Genomic DNA, 11,653 nt, shown 5'->3' on the forward strand with positions numbered 1-11,653 from the left:
GCTTCTGTTAGGTCCATACCATTTCTATCCTTTATCGAGCCCATCTTTGCATGAAATGTTCCCTTGGTATCTCTAATTTTCTTGAAGAGATCTGTAGTCTTTCCCATTCTGTTGTTTTCCTCTATTTCTTTGCATTGATCGCTGAGGAAGGCTTTCTTATCTCTCCTTGCTATTCTTTGGAACTCTGCATTCAGATGCTCATATCTTTCCTTTTCTCCTTTGCTTTTCGCTTCTCTTCTTTTCACAGCTATTTGTAAGGCCTCCCCAGACAGCCATTTTGCTTTTTTGCATTTCTTTTCCATGGGGATAGTTTTGATCCCTGTCTCCTGTACAATGTCACGAACCTCATTCCATAGTTCATCAGGCACTCTATCTATCAGATCTAGGCCCTTAAATCTATTTCTCACTTCCACTGTACAATCATAAGGGATTTGATTTGATTTAGGTCATACCTGAATGGTCCAGTGGTTTTCCCTACTTTCTTCAATTTAAGTCTGAATTTGGCAATAAGGAGTTCATGATCTGAGCCACAGTCAGCTCCTGGTCATGTTTTTGTTGACTGTATAGAGCTTCTCCATCTTTGGCTGCAAAGAATATAACCAATCTGATTTCGGTGTTGACCATCTGGTGATGTCCATGTGTAGAGCCTTCTCTTGTGTTGTTGGAAGAGGGTGTTTGTTATGACCAGTGCATTTTCTTGGCAAAACTCTATTAGTCTTTGCCCTGCTTCATTCCGTATTCCAAGGCCAAATTTGCCTGTTACTCCAGGTGTTTCTTGACTTCCTACTTTTGCATTCCAGTCCCCTATAATGAAAAGGACATCTTTTTGGGGTGTTAATTCTAAACGGTCTTGTAGGTCTTCATAGAACCGTTCAACTTCAGCTTCTTCAGTGTTACTGGTTGGGGCATAGACTTGGATTACTGTGATATTGAATGGTTTGCCTTGGAAACGAACAGAGATCACTCTGTCATTTTTGAGATTGCCTTTCGGACTCTTGTTGACCATGATGCCTACTCCATTTCTTCTGAGGGATTCCTGCCCGCAGTAGAAGATATAAGGGTCATCTGAGTTAAATTCACCCATTCCAGTCCATTTCAGTTCGCTGATTCCTAGAATGTCGACATTCACTCTTGCCATCTCTTGTTTGACCACTTGCAATTTGCCTTGATTCATGGACCTGACATTCCAGGTTCCTATGCAATATTGCTCTTTACAGCATCGGACCTTGCTTCTATCACCAGTCACATCCACAGCTGGTTATTGTTTTTGCTTTGGCTCCATCCCTTCATTCTTTCTGGAGTTATTTCTCCACTGATCTCCAGTAGCATATTAGTCACCATTACATACTATGTTAACTGTGAGTTTTATACGATTCCCTTATGCAGAACTTCCTTTTTATTCCTATAATGTTTTTATCATGAAAAGATGGTGGATTTTATCAAATGTTTTTTCTTTGTATGTTGAGATGATAATATGGTTTTTGTCCTTTATTCTACTCATATGATTTTCATACGTTAAATCAATCTTTCATTTCTGCAATAAATCCTACTTGGTCATGGTGTTTAATCCTTTTTATATATTGCTGGATTCACTTCAATAGTATTTTGTTGAGTTGTTGTTGTTGTTTTTCAACTGTACTCATAGAGATGTTGGTTTTTATTTTTCCGGTGATGTTTTTGTCTGGTTTTGGTGTCAGGGAAAATCTGGCCTTACAAAATGAGATGGCAGTCCAGCAACTATTTTTTGGAAGCGTTTGTGAAGGATTAGTGCTAATTCTTTTTTAAACATTTGGTAGGATTCCCTAGGAAAGTCATCTGGCCCAGGGTTTTCTTTGTAGGAAGATTTTGATTACTGATTCAATCTCTTGTTAGAATTCTATTCAGATTTTCTATTTCTTCTTGATTCAATTTTGGTAGTTTGGGTATTTTTAGGAATCATCTTGGTTGTCTAATTTGTTGGCATGTTGATAGTATTCCCTTTTAATTCTGTTTCTGTAAGATTATAATAGCATCTCATTCCTGATTTTAGTAACATGAATCTTATCTCTTTTTTCTTTGACAGTCCAGCTGACTTGTCAATTTTGTTGATATTTTCAAAGAACAAAGTTTTGTTTTTTTGTTTATTCTATCTATTGTTTTTTGTTTCAGTTCAGTTCAGTCGCTCAGCTGTGTCTGACTCTTTGCAACCCCATGGACTGCAGCACACCAGGCCTCCCTGTCCATCACCAGCTCCTGGAGTTTACTCAAACTCATGTCCATTGAGTCGGTGATGCCATCCAACCATCTCATCCTCTGTCATCCCCTTCTCCTCCTGCCTTCAATCTTTCCTAGCATCAGGGTCTTTTCCAGTGAGTCAGTTCCTCGCATTAGGTGGCCAAAGTATTGGAGTTTCAGCTTCAACATCAGTCCTTACAATGAACATTCAGGACTGATTTCCTTTAGGATGGACTGGTTGGATCTGCTTGCAGTCCAAGGGACTCTCAAGAGTCTTCTCCAACACCACAGTTCAAAAGCATCATTTCTTTGGCGCTCAGCTTTCTCTCTAGTCCAACTCTCACATCCATATGTGACCACTGGAAAAACCATAGCCTTGACTAGACAAACCTTTGTTGGCCCTTTTGTTTGTTTACTTTATTTATTTCTGCTCTAGGCTTTATTATTTCCTTCCTTCTGCTTGCTTTGGGTTTGGTCTTCTTTTTCTGATATGTTGAAATAGAAGTTTTGTTAACTGATTTGAAATCTTCCTTTTTTAATATAGATATTTACAGCTATTAATTTCTTTCTAAGCACGGTTTTAGCTGCATCCTGTAAGTTTCTGTATGTTGTGTGTTTTCATTCACCTTGAGGTGTTTAATTTTCCTTGTGATTTCTTCCTTGGCCCGTTAGTAATTTAAGAGTGTATTGTTTAATTTCCACATATTGTGAACTTCCTAAAATTCTGTTATTGATTTCTAATACATTTTTTAAAGGGGCATTTTTTCACAGGTTTTGAAGTGAGTTTCCAGCTTGTGAAGTAATTGAATTCAATGATTAAAGTCAGAGTAACATTTGTTACTAGAGTATTCAAATCACATCCAACTTACTTTCCAGATATTTGGTTCAAGTTTTCCATGCATCATTCTTCATGATGAATGAAGAAATTCAGTTTGAAATAAACGTTAATGGAGTGAAAGTGAACAGAAATCCTCAATGGCCAGGATTATTCATTTGATATTTACTCAGTGGTATCTTCTGTGCTATTCAATGCCAACTATCTGGGTTTTGTATATTTGAAGTTTTCTTGATGGAATTATCATGAACCAGCTGTTTTTACTTATTTTAAATTTTAGGTTTCCACATGAATAACCCCTGGGGAGAGGTATGAGAAACTGTTTAAACAGTTATTGTTTATTGCACTGGATATGTAGTCACATAGCCAAAATTTCTTTTCCAGAAATAGTTCCATGGATATATAAGATTTATTGAGCATCTTCAGTCTGCTAAATACCATTTAGAAAATAAAATTGGGCAATGCCCCTTCCCCAAAGTAAAATATGATCAAGGAGAAGCAAGAAGATTCTTTGGTAAAGAGATCAAATATAAATTGTCATTATGGGTTCAGTGGTAATTGAGAACAGGCTCCTTGAAAATGAACTGACCACAGCATGTGTTTATAAACTTGTTTCCCCTCTCTTCTGAACACACCACATGAACTCAGGATGTAAATATAATCAGTATTCTTGACTACAGACCTCACTTAAGTTGGAGCTGGTCAAGTACTGGTCAAGTACCTGGCTATCCATGAGCTTGCTAGAAAATAATCATTGTTCAAATCACAAAATGGTAAAGCCCATTGAATCTCAGAAATCACCTGGTCAGATCCCTTCACGATTCATGGTTTATTTTGACCACTGTTAAATCAATAGCATCAACAAGAGATCCTGGCTCACTAGTTGTTGGGTGAAAGAATCTTCCTGAAATGTCTCTGCTCAGGATTCTCTTTTCTCTGTCATTTCAGGTCAAGCCTCCTTTATCTGCCTATCAAGTCCCTCCATGATTTGTCTCCACCATATCTATAATTAGATTTCCTGTTACTCCTCATCATACACCCACCAAGTAGGCTGGTAGCCCATTTTCCCTACATACCCATATGTTCACACTACTCTAACAAATCCTATACACACTCTGAGGTCCACTTCATCCATCAAAATCCTGTATATATTCTGAGATCCATTTCTTCCACGAGCCCCTTTTCCGACAACTTTAGGCCACAGTAGTTTTCCTTTCCTAAGATTTCTGTTATGGTTACAGTTAGCATCATAGTTTACCATTTAAATGTTTAATATTTCAGTATCTCCATGTAGTTTTAAAAAGTACCTCACATACTTTTTTTTTTTTTTAATATAACAATCCTGTGTGGTTGGCCAGAATTACTATTTTTTCACTCGGGTAATGTGTTTGGAGTATTTACAATGTGCCAGTGCTCTAGGGAGACACAAGGGAAATAATAGTAAAAAAAAGAAGACCTTGACCAATGTTCATGGTACTTACAGGAGAGAGACAAACTTTAATCAGATAATCATGCAAGTGTAAGATTACAACAATACTAACAGTTGCTAACATTTTTTGAGCATTTATTATGTGGCTGGCACTGTTCCAAATCCTTTACTGATAATAACCTCATTTTATGTTCTTAATCACCCTATGAACAAAGTACTATTATTCTATATTGCACATGAGGAAAATGACAGTTATGGCACATAAGTGTATAATAACTCAGTATCCACATATAACAAATTCTTATCAGTAGAGTCCTTAGATCAGTGACTAACTTGTAGTAAACATGTCTGAGTATTAGCTATTATGATGGTAAGAGGTTAAAATCCTATTGGGAGAATCCTGTTAGAGACATTTAACTAGGAGCTATGATCTGAAGGAGGGGCAGGTGTAAATGAGGCCAAGTGGGTGGTTGGGTGGCTGTTTTCCAAGCAAAGGTAGCAGCACATGCAAAGAGGCTCAGGGGGAGGGGAGAACAGAGAGTGGGGGTGAGGGAGACCTAGAAGGCAGCCATTGCGATTGAAGCCCAGATGGGATGGGGAGCATGGTATTAGATGAGGATGCAGCTGAAAAGTTGCTAGATTCTGCAGGGGCCTGGCCATGTTGAAGATTTTAGTTTTTATGTAAAAGTCACTGAGGGGTTTTTAACAGGAGCTTATATGATCAAATATGCATTTTATATGATTATTTTGGCTACTAAGAGGACAAAGGATTGGAGGGGGCTAAGAGTGGATTAAAGTAGATGTTAGGAAGATTTTCCAGTAGTACAGGGGAGAGAAGATGGTAACTTAGACAAGTCTAATGAAAGAGTTAGAAGTAACTAGATTTAATATAAAAAGATAGAATTTGTTAATGGATTAGAGAGATTAGGGGTTGAGGGACAAAACATCAGGGAAATGCCTAGGTTTTTGTATTGCTATGCTAAGTCACTTCAGTCGTGTCCGACTCTGTGCGACCCCAGAGACGGCAGCCCACCAGGCTCCCCCATCCCTGGGATTCTCCAGGCAAGAACACTGGAGTGGGTTGCCATTTCCTTCTCCAATGCATGAAAGTGGAAAGTGAAAGTGAAGTCGCTCAGTCGTGTCCCACCCTCAGCGACCCCATGGACTGCAGCCTTCCAGGCTCCTCCATCCATGGGATTTTCTAGGCAAGAGTACTGGAGTGGGGTGCCATTGCCTTCTCCGGGTTTTTTTATTACTATTCCCTGAAATAAAATTCATAGAGAAGGCCAGGTTTTGAGGAAGAAAATCATGGGTTCAATTATACATACATTGAATTTGGGATCCCTCTGAGACTTCCAAGAAGCAATGACAAGTAATCTGAACTCAGACGCGTGGTCAAGGCCGAGGTCATTGATATAGAGGTGGTAGTAAAGTTCTAGGCATGGACAAGAATATTCAGAAATATTAAGCAGAAAGAAAAGAACAGAAGGCCAAGAGCCAAACTTTGAGAGATGCTTGAAGTTAATGCTTGGATAGAGGTGGATATGCTTATAAGGAGTCAGAAGAAGTGATCAAAAGTTTAAGGAGAAAACTGGGAGAGTATTGTCCTGGAAGCTGGGAGAAGACAGCATCTCAAGAAAGAAGAGTGATCAGTTGTGTCAGTTGTTGGAAAGTCATTAAGATAACTGGGAAATGCTGGATTTGTTGACACCAAGATTTTATCAGTGAGACAGAAGTGACCTTAATCAGAGTTTCTTCGGGGGTGTGACAGTGTGGGGCCCCAGAGAACTGGCTGAACGGTGAGTGGAAGGAAAGGAAATGAAGGCAGTTAGAGGAACAGCTAGAAGGGAACCTAGGATCTAGGAAGGGTTTTGCTTTGTTTTCTTTAACAGAAAAAAGAGTTGAGATTGTTTAAAACTATTGAGAAGGATCCAGAGGGAAAAAATTTGAAAAAGATATATAGATGAAACCAGACTATAGTCTTCAGGAAAGTGTCCTGAAAAGACAGGGTGGAAGGAATCCAAAGCACAGGCAAAGAATTTGGCTCTAATTAAGAGGAAAGACAGCTTTCCATTTCAACAGAAGGGAAGGGAAGCAGAATGGGTACAGGTGAAAGTAGACTATCAGTTTAGTAGTAAGAAGATGGGAAATGCCCATGTGACAGTTCCTATTTTCTCAGGCAAGTCAATTAAACTTCCACTGGAAAGAATTTATCTTGCCTTGTTATCAGTTAGATACAGTTTACATAAGTCATAAAATACCTCAAAAGCCATAAAAGTCTAGAATCAGATAACCTGGAAAGGTCTGCTCTGAAGAACGTGTAGCTTTCCATTGAAAACATCAATCTGCTTATTTCAGATTTCAGTACATTTGTCACCCCATAGGTTTGTGGGACCTGAGAGTATAAGCAGCACCATTGGGGTGGGGCAGCAGGAAAATAGTGTCCTCAAGGGAGAGTCGGGTTCTAATAATGATAAGAAATTGAAGAGAAATTTTGACAACACGGGGGCTTTTGCAGGTTGTGGATGATAAGTTCCAGAGGGCACAGTGGAAGAGTTTGGAAGGTAGGGTGAGGCTGAGAGGAAGGCAAGGATGTAGAGAGTAATATAGGCATAATAATACATTAGCACGTTGATTCTCAGTGGGGGAGGGGGTTGCCCTCCACACCTAAGCTTGTCAGATAAAACACCAGCAGTTAATTTTTGAATCTCAAATACAAAGAGAAGTTTAATGATCCAAAAAGATACTTGCACCCCGATATTCATTGCAGCACTGTTTACAATAACCAAGACATGGAAGCAACCTAAATGTCCATTGACAAAGGAATGGATAAAGAAGAATGTGGTACATATATACAATGAAATATTACTCAGTCAGTAAAAAGAATGAAGTAGTGCCATTTGCCACAACATGGGTGTACCTAGAGAGTGTCACACTGAGTGAAGTAAATCAGGCAGAGAAGGAGAAATATAACATACCTTATATGTGAAATCTAAAAAGAAATGATACAAATGAACTTCCAAAACAGAAACAGACTCACAGACTTCTTAAAGGAGCTTATGGCTGCCAGGGAGGAGTGGTGAAGAATTGAACAAAGGGATGGAGTGTTTGGGATATATATAAAATGCATCCCTGCTATATTTAAAATGGATGACCAACAAGGACCTGCTGTATAGCACACGGAACTCTGCTCAGTGTTATGTGGCAGCCCGGATGGGAGGGGCATTTGGGGGAGAATGGATGCATGTATACCTATGGCTGAGTTCCTTTGCTGTTCACCTGAAACAATCAGCATTGTTAATCGGCTGTACCCCAGTACAAAATAAAAGTTTAAAACACAAAGAATAGAGGTTTAAAAACACAAGTGTGTCATGTTGTTTTTATTTTGCTAAATCTGGCAACCCTAAGGGAAACTTTGTCAATGTTATATGGTCCTAATATATTATGTACAATCACAAAAAATATTAAAATTTAAAAACTAAAGAATGAGGACTTCCCTGGTGGTAAAGTGAGTAAGAATCCACCTGCCAATGCAGGGGACATGGGTTCGATCCCTGGTCCAGGAAGATTCCACATGCTGAGGAGCAACTAAACCTGTGCAACACAGCTACTGAGCCCAAACTCTAGATAGAGCCCTTAGCCACAGCTACTGAAGCCCAAGCGCCTAACAGCCCGTGCTCCACAGCAAGAGAAGGCATCTTAATGAGAAGTCCCCACTTAGAGAAAGCCCATTCGCAGCAACACAGACCCAGTGCAACCAAAAAAACTAAAGGATGAGATGAAACTGAAATAAACACACTATTTTAAAATATAAAATTTTGTTTATTATCTATACAAAAAGTCCTTTTTACTCCCATGAACGTTATTTTTTAAATCAAGGGCAATCTGATTGACTTTGCTTTGCTTTTGAAATGGTGGTTTAACACACTATGATGTTATGATTTCAAAAGTTTGTATGATCTGACTACTACTTGGTTTTAACAGAAATGAAACACAAAAATATATAAAGGATCCAAGTGAAAAAATACCTGGTTGGGCTTATTCAAACATGAAACATTTTTCAGTCCTATTAAATTTTATTGAAATTCATCTAGTTAATTCTTACCTTCTGTGATATTAATCAGTTGCATTTGCAAATTAATCAATAGATGTGTTTTTAGCAAATATATTTAAAATTCACTGAATCTCTTTTATTTGGAAGATTCTTAAACACAGTAGAAAACTATTTCCAAGGTTTTATGCATGCGAATATGAATATTTTATAAGTGACATACTTCTATGTTTTTTGGCAAGAAAAATAGAAACACTTCTAAATATCATTTTTCAAAATATTTGTTTCCAATAGCTTTCAAAAAGCAGTTATTTGTCATTCATTATACTATCAAGTTTCTCTCGAAGGAAGAGAATTTAAAACATTACTTTTTCACATCTATACTGCTGCATACTACTATCATTGTCAAAAAAGTCAGCAAATTTGAATGCTTATATTTTGCAAAAAGAAAAGTATTTTATCCCTCACCACTGTCTTCCCCAGCAGGAAAAAAGAAAAAGAAATGTGAGTTATTTATAGGTTCTGACAACAATTTTAATACTCTAACAACAAACACTCAGCAAATCTGAGTGAAGCCAAATATCTTTGTCATCAATCCCCATTTCACCATAAACCACTGGATCATAAAGATTCTATCACCTGCTAAGGCAGGGAAAACAATCGATCTCTGGTCCAGGAACTGAGATCCCAATGCCATGGGCCAGCTAAGCCCAATGCGCTGCAACTACTGTAGCCCACTTGCCTAGAGCCTGTGCTCCACAAAAGAAACCACCGCAATGAGAAGCCCGTGTACCACAACTGGAGAGTAACCCCCACAGCTAGAGAAAGCTCACGAGCAGCAACGAGGAGCCTGTGGGCCGCAATGAAGATCCAGCACAGCCATAAGTGAATAAAGAAAGAATGAATTATAAAGATTCTGCTACATCAAGGTCTTGGTTCTACAAAATTGAGCACACCGATGTCATCGCTTAAACACAAAAAATAGAATATGGTAAGCACTATCAATCTGTTCGCACTGTGGAGCTCCTATGTCTCCCTGAAGATACTGAGATGACCCATAGCCAGCTGGCATCTAGACCAAATAAAGATGCCAGAGTCTATCTGTATATTAAATAGTAGCAAAGCTGAGTTTTCTCTATTGTTTTTTTTTTAGATTTAAAAAGTATAAATATAAATCTAGCACTTTCTGTTAACATCCCAGTAGACCATCCCATACCCTGGATGTGCCCGTTCTACTCCACTGTGGGGGCCATTACACTAGAGGATGGGGTAGCTGGAGACCATTCCTATTTCTTTGCTGAGATGCATAAGGTGAAGACAGGTGCAGACTGAAGTCAGAAAGACCTGGGTTAGAGCTTCCTAAAATGGCTCCATCATTCATCAACTGTGCAGTCTTGTGCAAGTTACATAATCTCTGGGCTTCTGTTCCTGTATTTGTAAAATAGAATAGTATTGTAAAGTGGAGATAATAACTCCTGATAGAACTGATGGGAGGATTAAATGAAATATTGTTGTTAATACAACTGTACCACCTTTCCTAAACCCTCATAAACTGAGCACACTCCTCAAGTCCTCGCCCTTAGCCTTGGCCTCTCCATCCCCTTCAACAGGATCATGGAGGCCATTGGTTGACAACTCCTTCAGTTTCAGGTCTTTTCATGGCAAAGCTCCTCTTACCTGAGCACAGTGCTTTCACTGTGCTCTAGAACCATCTCCTGTTATCTCTTCATGTACCTTGTTCCATTAAATATCCTCTCTTTCTTGTGTATGTTAACCCATCCAATTCTATTGGCTTTCCCCCCTAAGTTGGCAAATATGTTCAAGTGTCTCCCAACACTGAAAAAAATTTGTAAACCAAGATAAGTTAAAATCTGTATTTCTGCTCTTCCTCAATGTCTGAGAGGAAACATGAATAACAGTTTAACTCTACCCCATTATTTAAAATTTCTGCATAGCATAGTGTTCTATGGTCAATAAATATCTCTTGAGTATCTATTTGTTCTATGCACTGAGGGTATAGCATTGAACAAGTTAGATAATATTCCCTGTCCTTCCCTGCTTTACTTTCCAGTGGGCACAAAAAGTCAATAAGGTAAACTATATTATATGGTATATGATGATAACTACTTTGAGATTTAAATAAGGTGGAAAGAGAAAGCATCACCAAGAAAAGTGACATTTGAATAAAGATTAAAAAGAGGTGAAGGAGAAACCCTCAGGGATATCTGGGGAAGAGCCTTGCAAGCAGAGAAAATAGCAAGTGCAAATATCCTGAGGCAGGAAGAAGGCTTGCCATGGAGTTATAGTTAGAATATCTATCTGTAGGCAATGTTATCTACCTCTCACATTCAGTTCAAGGTCCTACTTGCATATATTGAAACCAAAGACTAAATTGTAGAGAATTCACTGAAATTGTCGTGGAACTAAGATCCCACAAGCTGCACGGCACGACCACTGTCTTCTGTCCTCCATCGTTTCTGGTGAAAAGTAGTAGGCTGTCTTTTTTTTTTTTTTTAAAGATGTATTTGCTGCACTTGGGCTTTCTCTAGTTGCAGCAAGTAAGGCTATTCTCTAGTTGCTGTGTGCAGGCTTCTCATTGCAGTGGCTTCTCTCGTTGCGGAGCACAGGCTCCAGGCACGCAGGCTTCAGCAGTTGCAGAGCGTGGGCTCGGTAAGTGAGGGCGCACAGGCTTAGCTGTTCCACGGCATGTGGGGTCTTTCTGGACCAGGGATCAAACTGATGTTTCTTTCATTGCAAGGCAGATTCTTAACCGTTGGACCACCAGGGAAGCCCCCAAATTCATAGTTTTTGACTCATTCTCTTGTGTGTAATGAGTCATTTTTCTCTAGTTACTTTCAGAATATGCCCTTTGGTTTTCAGCAGTTTGAATATTCTATGCCTAGGCATGGTTTTCTTTGAATTTATACATCTTGGCACTTACTGAGATCTTGGGGTCTGTAAATCTATGTCTATCAACAAATTTGGGAAATTTTTGATTGTTTGATCATTGTATCTTCAAATATTGTTTTCTGCCTCTTTTTCTCTCCTCTCTGTCTGGGACTCTAGTTTAGTATACATTAGGTTTTTCTTCTATATTGTCAGTGACCTCTGAAGCTCTGTTTGT

This window comes from Bos javanicus, chromosome 10 (assembly GCF_032452875.1).
Source record: "Bos javanicus breed banteng chromosome 10, ARS-OSU_banteng_1.0, whole genome shotgun sequence".
NCBI classification, from domain to species: Eukaryota; Metazoa; Chordata; class Mammalia; order Artiodactyla; family Bovidae; genus Bos; species Bos javanicus.